Source organism: Electrona antarctica, assembly GCF_951216825.1.
Source record: "Electrona antarctica genome assembly, chromosome: 6".
Classification (NCBI taxonomy): Eukaryota; Metazoa; Chordata; class Actinopteri; order Myctophiformes; family Myctophidae; genus Electrona; species Electrona antarctica.
This window is the reverse complement of record NC_136811.1, coordinates 39,478,042-39,488,041: the sequence shown is the minus strand read 5'-3', so window position 1 is coordinate 39,488,041 and position 10,000 is coordinate 39,478,042.

Here is a 10,000-nt window from a genome sequence, read left to right as displayed (position 1 = left end):
AATGCATTATTCTCATAGACATTTCGTAAAGTATTTATTTAAAGACGGTTACGCCGCGGACAAAGCCAACTCGAGTCGTGACAACTCATGACAACACAAACAATATTTTGGACCAAACAAATAATTAGAAAGAAGAAAAACAACAAAAAAAGTGTTGTAACCTGCCGTTTTTTTCTTCTTTCTAATTATTTGTTTGGTCCAAAATATTGTTTGTGTTGTCATGAGTTGTCACGACTCGAGTTGGCTTTGTCCGCGGCGTAACCGTCTTTAAATAAATACTTTACGAAATGTCTATGAGAATAATGCATTGGATTTCATTTCCTGGTCCCGGGTAGGAGGCGGGACTGCGACGCTCTATAGTCTAGTCTACCATCTCTACTCACACACACTGTCTAGTCTAGTCTAGCACCATCTCTACTCACACACACTGTCTATAGTCTAGTCTACCATCTCTACTCACACACACTGTCTATAGTCTAGTCTAGCACCATCTCTACTCACACACACTGTCTATAGTCTAGTCTACCATCTCTACTCACACACACTGTCTATAGTCTAGTCTAGCACATCTCTACTCACACACAATGTCTATAGTCTAGTCTAGCACATCTCTACTCACACACACTGTCTATAGTCTAGTCTAGCACATCTCTACTCACACACACTGTCTATAGTCTAGTCTACCATCTCTACTCACACACACTGTCTATAGTCTAGTCTAGCACATATCTACTCACACACACTGTCTATAGTCTAGTCTACCATCTCTACTCACACACACTGTCTATAGTCTAGTCTAGCACATCTCTACTCACACACACTGTCTATAGTCTAGCACCATCTCTACTCACACACACTGTCTATAGTCTAGTCTAGCACATCTCTACTCACACACACTGTATAGTCTAGCACCATCTCTACTCACACACACTGTCTATAGTCTAGTCTAGCACATCTCTACTCACACACACTGTCTATAGTCTATAGCACCATCTCTACTCACACACACTGTCTATAGTCTATAGCACCATCTCTACGCACACACACTGTCTATAGTCTAGTCTACCATCTCTACTCACACACACTGTCTAGTCTAGTCTAGCACCATCTCTACTCACACACACTGTCTATAGTCTAGTCTACCATCTCTACTCACACACACTGTCTATAGTCTAGTCTAGCACCATCTCTACTCACACACACTGTCTATAGTCTAGTCTACCATCTCTACTCACACACACTGTCTATAGTCTAGTCTACCATCTCTACTCACACACACTGTCTATAGTCTAGTCTAGCACATCTTTACTCACACACACTGTCTATAGTCTAGCACCATCTCTACTCACACACACTGTCTATAGTCTAGTCTAGCACATCTCTACTCACACACACTGTATAGTCTAGCACCATCTCTACTCACACACACTGTCTATAGTCTATAGCACCATCTCTACGCACACACACTGTCTATAGTCTAGTCTACCATCTCTACTCACACACACTGTCTATAGTCTAGTCTACCATCTCTACTCACACACACTGTCTATAGTCTAGTCTAGCACATCTCTACTCACACACACACTGTCTATAGTCTAGTCTACCATCTCTACTCACACACACTGTCTATAGTCTAGTCTAGCACATCTTTACTCACACACACTGTCTATAGTCTAGCACCATCTCTACTCACACACACTGTCTATAGTCTAGTCTAGCACATCTCTACTCACACACACTGTATAGTCTAGCACCATCTCTACTCACACACACTGTCTATAGTCTAGTCTAGCACATCTCTACTCACACACACTGTCTATAGTCTATAGCACCATCTCTACTCACACACACTGTCTATAGTCTATAGCACCATCTCTACGCACACACACTGTCTATAGTCTAGTCTACCATCTCTACTCACACACACTGTCTATAGTCTAGTCTACCATCTCTACTCACACACTGTCTATAGTCTAGTCTAGCACATCTCTACTCACACACACACTGTCTATAGTCTAGTCTACCATCTCTACTCACACACACTGTCTATAGTCTAGTCTAGCACATCTCTACTCACACACACTGTCTATAGTCTAGCACCATCTCTACTCACACACACTGTCTATAGTCTAGTCTAGCACATCTCTACTCACACACACTGTATAGTCTAGCACCATCTCTACTCACACACACTGTCTATAGTCTAGTCTAGCACATCTCTACTCACACACACTGTCTATAGTCTAGCACCATCTCTACTCACACACACTGTCTATAGTCTAGTCTAGCACATCTCTACTCACACACACTGTATAGTCTAGCACCATCTCTACTCACACACACTGTCTATAGTCTAGTCTACCATCTCTAGTTCTCTACTCACACACACTGTCTATAGTCTAGTCTACCATCTCTACTCACACACACTGTCTATAGTCTAGTCTACCATCTCTACTCACACACACTGTCTATAGTCTAGTCTACCATCTCTACTCACACACACTGTCTATAGTCTAGTCTACCATCTCTACTCACACACACTGTCTATAGTCTACCATCTCTACTCACACACACTGTCTATAGTCTAGTCTACCATCTCTACTCACACACACTGTCTATAGTCTAGTCTACCATCTCTACTCACACACACTGTCTATAGTCTAGTCTACCATCTCTACTCACACCACACTGTCTAGTCTAGTCCAGGGGTTTTCAACTGATTGACCCAGGGACCACAGTCCTGCTAAGAGCAACCTGGGGACGGGTCAGGTGGATCCATCATAGAACTACATGACACAATAGTGGTGGGGGTTTATGCACCATTCCAGGGGTTCAAATTAGGGTTTTTTTTTCTTCCTGGTTACTCACTATAATCACACTATCACAGGCTACATTCATGTGCTGGACAAAAATAAATCGATAGTTTTCAAAGACATACATTTGAATGCATCAACTATTTAAGTATTTTTCCCTCGACCAAACAGGACAAAAGAAAGAAAGAAAGAAAGAAAGAAAGAAAGAAAGAAAGAAAGAAGAATAGGCCTAAAGAGACATTATTTGCCACCATGCCATTCATGAACCAATACACAGTCAGTCAGCCACCCAGGCTGTCACAATAACTCACAACGAACATCAGCAACCACAACACAACACAACACAACACAACACAACACAACACAACACAACACAACACAACACAACACAACACAACCTACTGTTTATCAGTCTTCAATTGAAAATGAACATCTGGAATTGATGGAACTCATAGCCGAAGTTCAGGAGCAGGACCACACCTCCAACGCAGCTACCCCCACATCATATCAAGCCACCTCCAATCGGGTCACCTCCACCTGTGCATATAAAGCCCCTCCAACCCCCGGTTCTCCCCCCGTTCTCGCTTTCGTCATCCCACCCCCCCACCCCAATTCTCACCCTACTCCCTCTAACATATCCTAACAGATCCCTAAGGGGGGTTCGTTGTGCCCGGGAGCATGGCGGATCCCTGAAGCCTCCCCACCTCGGCTCAATTACCCGACGTCCAGCTGGATGGCCAGACGACCCGTCGCGGGTCATCTTCGTTCTGTTCATCGTTCGTTCCTTCATCGTGTCATGCATCTTTCGTTAATAAAATCTGTTAAATGTCCTCATTGGTGGTGTGGTCCTTGATAGTGAATTGGCTGTTAAAGACCGAAACCTCTAGCTCGAACCAAAAGGAAATAGCAAATTCACTCATAGGATTATTGAAGTGATCAACAGCCACGGCACATACTGTTCCCTGTTACAACTCACACCTGTGTACCTCTGTATATTAATATTAGTTTAAGGCTGTCTCTTTATTGTTCTTTTGCACCTACGGTACTTCTATGCACTGTATCTGTAACTTGCACTGCTGTGCTGTCTCTGGTGCCTAAATTTGCCCTGTGGGATCGATAAAGGTATAGATTTATCTAATTAACTCTGAGAGTACTGTGATGAGTATAGTTTCAGAGAATAATTTCATGTGCAGTTTTGCCAAGCAAAGGCATTTCTTCCTGAGAATTAGATTATCTAAATCCAGATATAGCATCCACAAAAATAAAAATGGCATTCTAAAATCGCCTAAGATTGCGTGTGCGTGTGAGTGCGTGCGTGCGTGCGTGCGTGTGTGTGTGTGTGTGTGTGTGTGTGTGTGTGTGTGTGTGCGCGCGGCTGCGCGCTAGGCCGCTAGCCCCGTAGGATTGCTCAGAGGCTCTGCACGCGGCCCTTATCTCTCGCAATCGAGTCTGACGTACCCAAAGCTGCCGCCATCAGCCACACAGCTCACTAATTACTCTTTAGTATCAAGCCATAATTAGAGACGCCAATCGCCCATCCCCCTCCCCCCCCCCCCCCCCCCCATGCCTCCCACCCACCCCCATCGCCCCATTAGCGTGGCGCAGAACTAGCGTTGCGCGCCACGCAGAGCCGAGCTCCCACACAGATTAGGCCACGTGCACTCATGCAGTTACATAGCGTCGCTGTCAGGCGGAAACCTCCCTTCTCCATATTTCAACTCTTTATGGTTTTCCTTTGTAAATGTAATGCCAGACGTACTGTGTGATACAAGTAGAAGAAAATCGATGATCTCTGAGCTTGTAGTTGTAGATCAGCAATTCTTTGTTATTTTTGAAAGATATTTAGGTGAAAGTTTGGGTTTTATTAATATTGAACCAATGAATAGTAGTTAACAAAAGCTATAGTGAAATAATAATGACATTGGATCCATTGGAACACACAATCTTTTGTTTCATCTCCTAACCGTTTTGGACATACAAGGTTCTCACCCGACAGCGACAATAGATGGCGGGGTGTGTGTGGGGGGTTTCTGATTTGCCGAGATGTGAGATTTGTGGATATCATGTGAGTGTTCATCTGAGTGGTTCTATGTTGAAGTCTCAGGGGAGTGGAGAGAGAAATGGGGGGGAGGATTAATTTGACATTAATTGTGTCATCACCACTTTAAATTTAACTTCCCCCCCATCCAGTAATTTTCTTAAGTACTTTTACTTTACTTGAGTATTTCTATTTATTGATATTGCATAGTAACTTTACTCCATCACATCTCAGTCAAATATTGTTCTTTTTACTCTGCTACATTTATTTAACAGCTTTAATTACTATCACTTTGCAGATTTAGATTATTCATAATTAATCAATATGATGATATGAGAGATAGGGTGAGAAGTTCAGTCACGCGACCACCATTCCTGAATGAAGTGTCTGGTGCTGGGAGTCTGGTGCAACGCACAGGTCCTGGCGGTACTCCTGGTGAGAGCAGGAGTGGACCTGGTGACGTAGGAGGGGCCCGGACAGGAGTCAACCCACAGAGCCTAGTCTCTCCACATGCCAGAATTATGCCTCCCAGTACCAGAGTAGTTCCGCCGGAGTGGATCCAACAGATTGTGTGGCCATGGTCTTTCCCTATAGGTCTGGGACGTAAGTCTGGACTTGATCACCCCTGCTGGGTCACCCGAGTGAGGGGTATGATGTTCGCGAGACCCGAAATCCTGATGACCTTGGGATACATCACTGAGGATACGTCCCAGTTGCATCCAAGCAATGTATTTTCGTTCGGAGTAGAGTCGCTGCTTCTTCGCCTGGAAAGGAGCCAGCTTAGGGAGGTCCTCGATGCACGTCCCACTGGGAGGAGTCCCCGGGGCAGACCAAGGCACAGTTGGAGGAATCACATCAACTCACTGGTCTTGGTATGCCTCGGGATCCACCAGGAGGAAGATAATGTTGCTCTGGAGAGGGAAGTCTGCGCTCTCTGGTGGAGCTGTTGCCCCCGCGACCTGACTATATCGATAAGCAGTTGAAGATGGATGGATGGATAATTAATCCAAAATATGAATAAAAAATCTTTACAATAAATTATTCTAAAATAGCAGATGCCTTGTGTGTGACCATTGCTACTTGTTCTGAGCTTGTAGATTGGCAATTTCTTATGAAGTATAAAATAGGGCATAAGTGGTTTTCCTGGGGCCGCTAGTTTTCCTGGGGTCCACATAAAACATCACAACGTAAAAACGACACAAACACAAACAACAACTGACACGTGTCTAAATCTCAAATCTTCAAAATAACCAATAACATAATATATGATTCTGAAATGGGCATGTTGCATAATGAGTACATAACTTTTGCTTTGGTAAAACGCATGCGTTATAAACATATACGTCCAATGCATTATAGTCTGCTTATCATAATCATAACACATCATAAAGCATTGTATAACTTATAAGGCCATGTATAATGCATTGTAATCTTCTTATAACAATATTATTACAGTTATAACTAAGTACTCATAAGAACCCATAGTGAAATCGTAACACATTATACAACCTATCATAATGACTTATAAAGTAAAGTATTATAATGCTTCATAATTGCTGGGCACTGGCAGACTTTAAATGTAACTTCTCCCACTGCTCTCTCTCTCTCTCTCTCTCTCGCTCTCTCTCTCTCTCTCTCTCTCTCTCCCCCGCCCTCAGTTCCAGATGCTGAGTGGATCGGTGGCAGGTGGAGAGGGTAGAGAGAGAGAGAGAGAGAGAGAGAGAGAGAGACAGAGAGAGAGAGAGAGAGAGAGAGATCTGATTAGATCTGTCTTGTCTGTCCGCCTCATAGAGGGTGAAACCAGGGCAAGGGGTGGGGTAGGATTGGTGTGTGTGTGTGTGTGGCGTGCGTGCGTGCGTGCGTGCGTGCGTGCGTGCGTGCGTGCGTGCGTGCGTGCGTGCGTGCGTGCGTGCGTGCGTGCGAGGGAGAGGGGGGAGGACACTCACCTATTGAGACTCTACCTCAGCCCAGAGCACAGGGGTTCTCAAACATGTCAAGAACCCTGACATTGATTTGGCTGCGGACCCCCATTTGAAAACATTTGTAACATACTGTAGCCTACATTGATTTTAAATTTTTCTTTTTTTTATCTTACTGTCTTTGTTTGTTTGTTTTTCCATCTTATTTTTTTCTATTATTACTTATGCTGCTACAATATCTGAAGGAGCCGAACAAAAATATGTTTTATCCTTATATTTACCTATAGCAATAATGACCAGCAATAACCTTCAAACCTTGAGCCACAGTAGATGTCTTAGTCATGGTACATAAACACTATACAGTATACTTACTTGACCGGAGTTCCCCAGGGGTCCATAAAAAGCCCTCTCCTTTTTTCCACTCTAAAAACAAAATCTATTCTCAGAAAATTGCCAATCTACAAGCTTATAATGCGTTGCATACATTGCATTTGCCTGTTTGTGCTGAATTTTCCACTATTGTGACACGCCCCAAAATAGGGACGCTAGGGTGTTCATTATGTTTGAAGACCGTGACTGTTTTAATAACACAGAGATGGATGACCTGATGATTTCCTAGTCCTTTTGTCCATATTGTAGATTGAAAATGTACAATGCTGCTATTGTCCAAAACATACCTCAAAAGGCGGTACCTAAGGACCACAGTTGTCCAATTTGTTTTATTGAAGGATGCAGCAGCTCACAGGTGCTGTCAAGCGTATATATGCATTTGATGCATTCATATATTCTTCAAGAATGAAGAATATAAATGTGTCACTCACACAGGTATGTGCAGTGAAATGTTGGTGTGGCATGCTCCGCCGTACTGTGCTAATAATGTCCAACAACAATGTCCAATCAAAAATAAATACAAGATATAAGTAAAAGAAACAAGGCTTAATAGAAGTAGGAATAAGGTTTTGATAGAAGTGTAGGCTACTGATCAGCAATAAAGTGTAAAGGGCATCAAGTGTGTTAATTGTATCAGTGTATAGACTATAGACTATAGCTAAAGACATTTTAAATAACCTTATAGTACTGTACTAGATGTCCAACACGTCATCTATCTATAGCCTACTGTGTGAATCGCTTTGAATAAGAGTACTATTTAACCACACCTCAGCCGATCACACTCAGAGCTTGTTGTGTGAGTGCCTGTAACAGAACAGCACTATACACTATATGAAGTGTTGGCTAAACAACCTTTGCTCATGTATACAGCTTTTATTTTGGTATGTTTGGTGTTAAAGGGGCATTCCACTCATTTTCAACATTTTACTATGTCATTAATATACCTTAGAGCTGTTGTGTGGAAATAATTTAAAAAAAAGTCCCCCCCCCCCCCATTCTGTGTTTCCTAGAACTGGAGGTCTGGAAAAAAATCATTAACATGGTGAATCACATCTTGATGATCAAGGTCATCAAGATGTGATTCACCATGTTAATGATTTTTTTAAGTAGATCATGAATGCGGAATCCAAATGATCTTATTGTCAGTGTGAAAGCCATTCTGTCAAAGAGATGAATCACAATTTAAGATTTGTAAGTGTATGTATCTTGTTGGATATTATTAACCCAATATTATGTTAGATGTTGCAGGATATCTGATTTTTTTATCTCCTATCTTACATGATACTGGCATACTGACCTGTTACTGGCCATGATAATGATCTGTTACTGATGATCTGTTATCCTGGTCAGTAGCTGCTGGATCTGCTTTTGACCTAGGATTTTGGAATGCTGGAATGTTTTTCTCTTAAATTTAGTCATTATGCCAAATTGCCAATTGATTCCTCCCGACGTCTGTGTTCTCATTGTCTCACCTGCCAGTGAAGAGCCCCCACGTAGCTTCGAGCCTTCGGCTACTCGTATACTGCTGAACACTCCCTGCTGACAGGTGCCGCCCCAGCCCGTAGGAGTACATGCAATGACCAATATCCCCCCTCCCCATCTGGCTTCCCTCCCCTGAACACGGGCCAATTCTGTTCGCATACAGTAGATGCCCACAACCTCTGTGGTCTAAAAAGAAAAGAAAAACAGTAAAAAAAAGAAAAACATCTTCACTATGATATTCTACTTGCAGAGCTAAAACATATTTGGCAGACACTTAAACCATGAAGTGCATTTATTCTTAGCTTCACTATAGCCTACGGTATGAGCCTGTACTCATACCGTACAGTTGCAGGTAGGCTATACTACAGCTCTGGCACCCTGCAGTGTTGGCCAGGTGGGCCTGTCAGCTAGTGCTTAGCTTTGTCCCTAACCAGCCTTTAGCTCCAAAGGCAGTCTCCATAACATTATCACCAGGCTAAGTAAGGCGAGACCTGCTCTCAGCTGCTTGAGTGGGTGAATAATGACACCTTAACACAGCCCCTCGCTCTGGTCCAGCCTTTCTCTCTCTGTGTGTGTGTGTGTCTGTCTCTCTCTCTCTCTCTCTCTCTCTGTCTCTCTCTCTCTCTCTCTGTCTCTCTCTCTCTCTGATAATGAGGAACAGAGGAGCAAACCATCCCTGAGGCACAGCACCTGGACCGAACCGTCTGCCTTTCTCTCTCTCTCCTTTCCTCTGTCTTAGAGTCTCTACCTCTCTCTCTCTCTTTCTCTCTGTCTAAGAGGAGTGAGAGAGAGAGAAGTTGGCCCTGCGCCAAGCCCTCACGTAGTTGCACTCGACCATGCCAGTCTGTCGTTATTGGTGAGATTATGAAACATGTCATGAGGCTGGCATTGTACGTCAGGGTATGGTTGAACTGAATGGTTTCATTGGAATGAAATAAGAAATAAATAACTATAATACAACACGCACACTACTTTTTCCATTGTCTGCTTTACTGTCTCAGTCTACGGGCAATATTATGTCGTTGTTGTCTCTCTCTCTCTCTCTCTCTCTCTCTTTCTCCACACCTCTTTCTCTTCCCCTCTCATTCTCTCTCTGCTCCCTGCGGAGAGGCTTTGCCAAGTGGAGTCAATTAAAAGTGTACATCTCAGCGAGAACTGTGTGTGTGTGTGTGTGTGTGTGTGTGTGTGTGTGTGTGTGTGTGCGTGTGTAAGTTTCTGGTGTGTGTGTATGTATGTATGTGTGTGCATGCCTGCGTGCGTGCATGTGTGTGCATGTGTGTGCGTGTGTGTGTGTGTGTGTGTGTGTGTGTGTGAGTGTATGTGTGTGTGTGTGTGTGTGTGTGTGTGTGTGTGTGTGT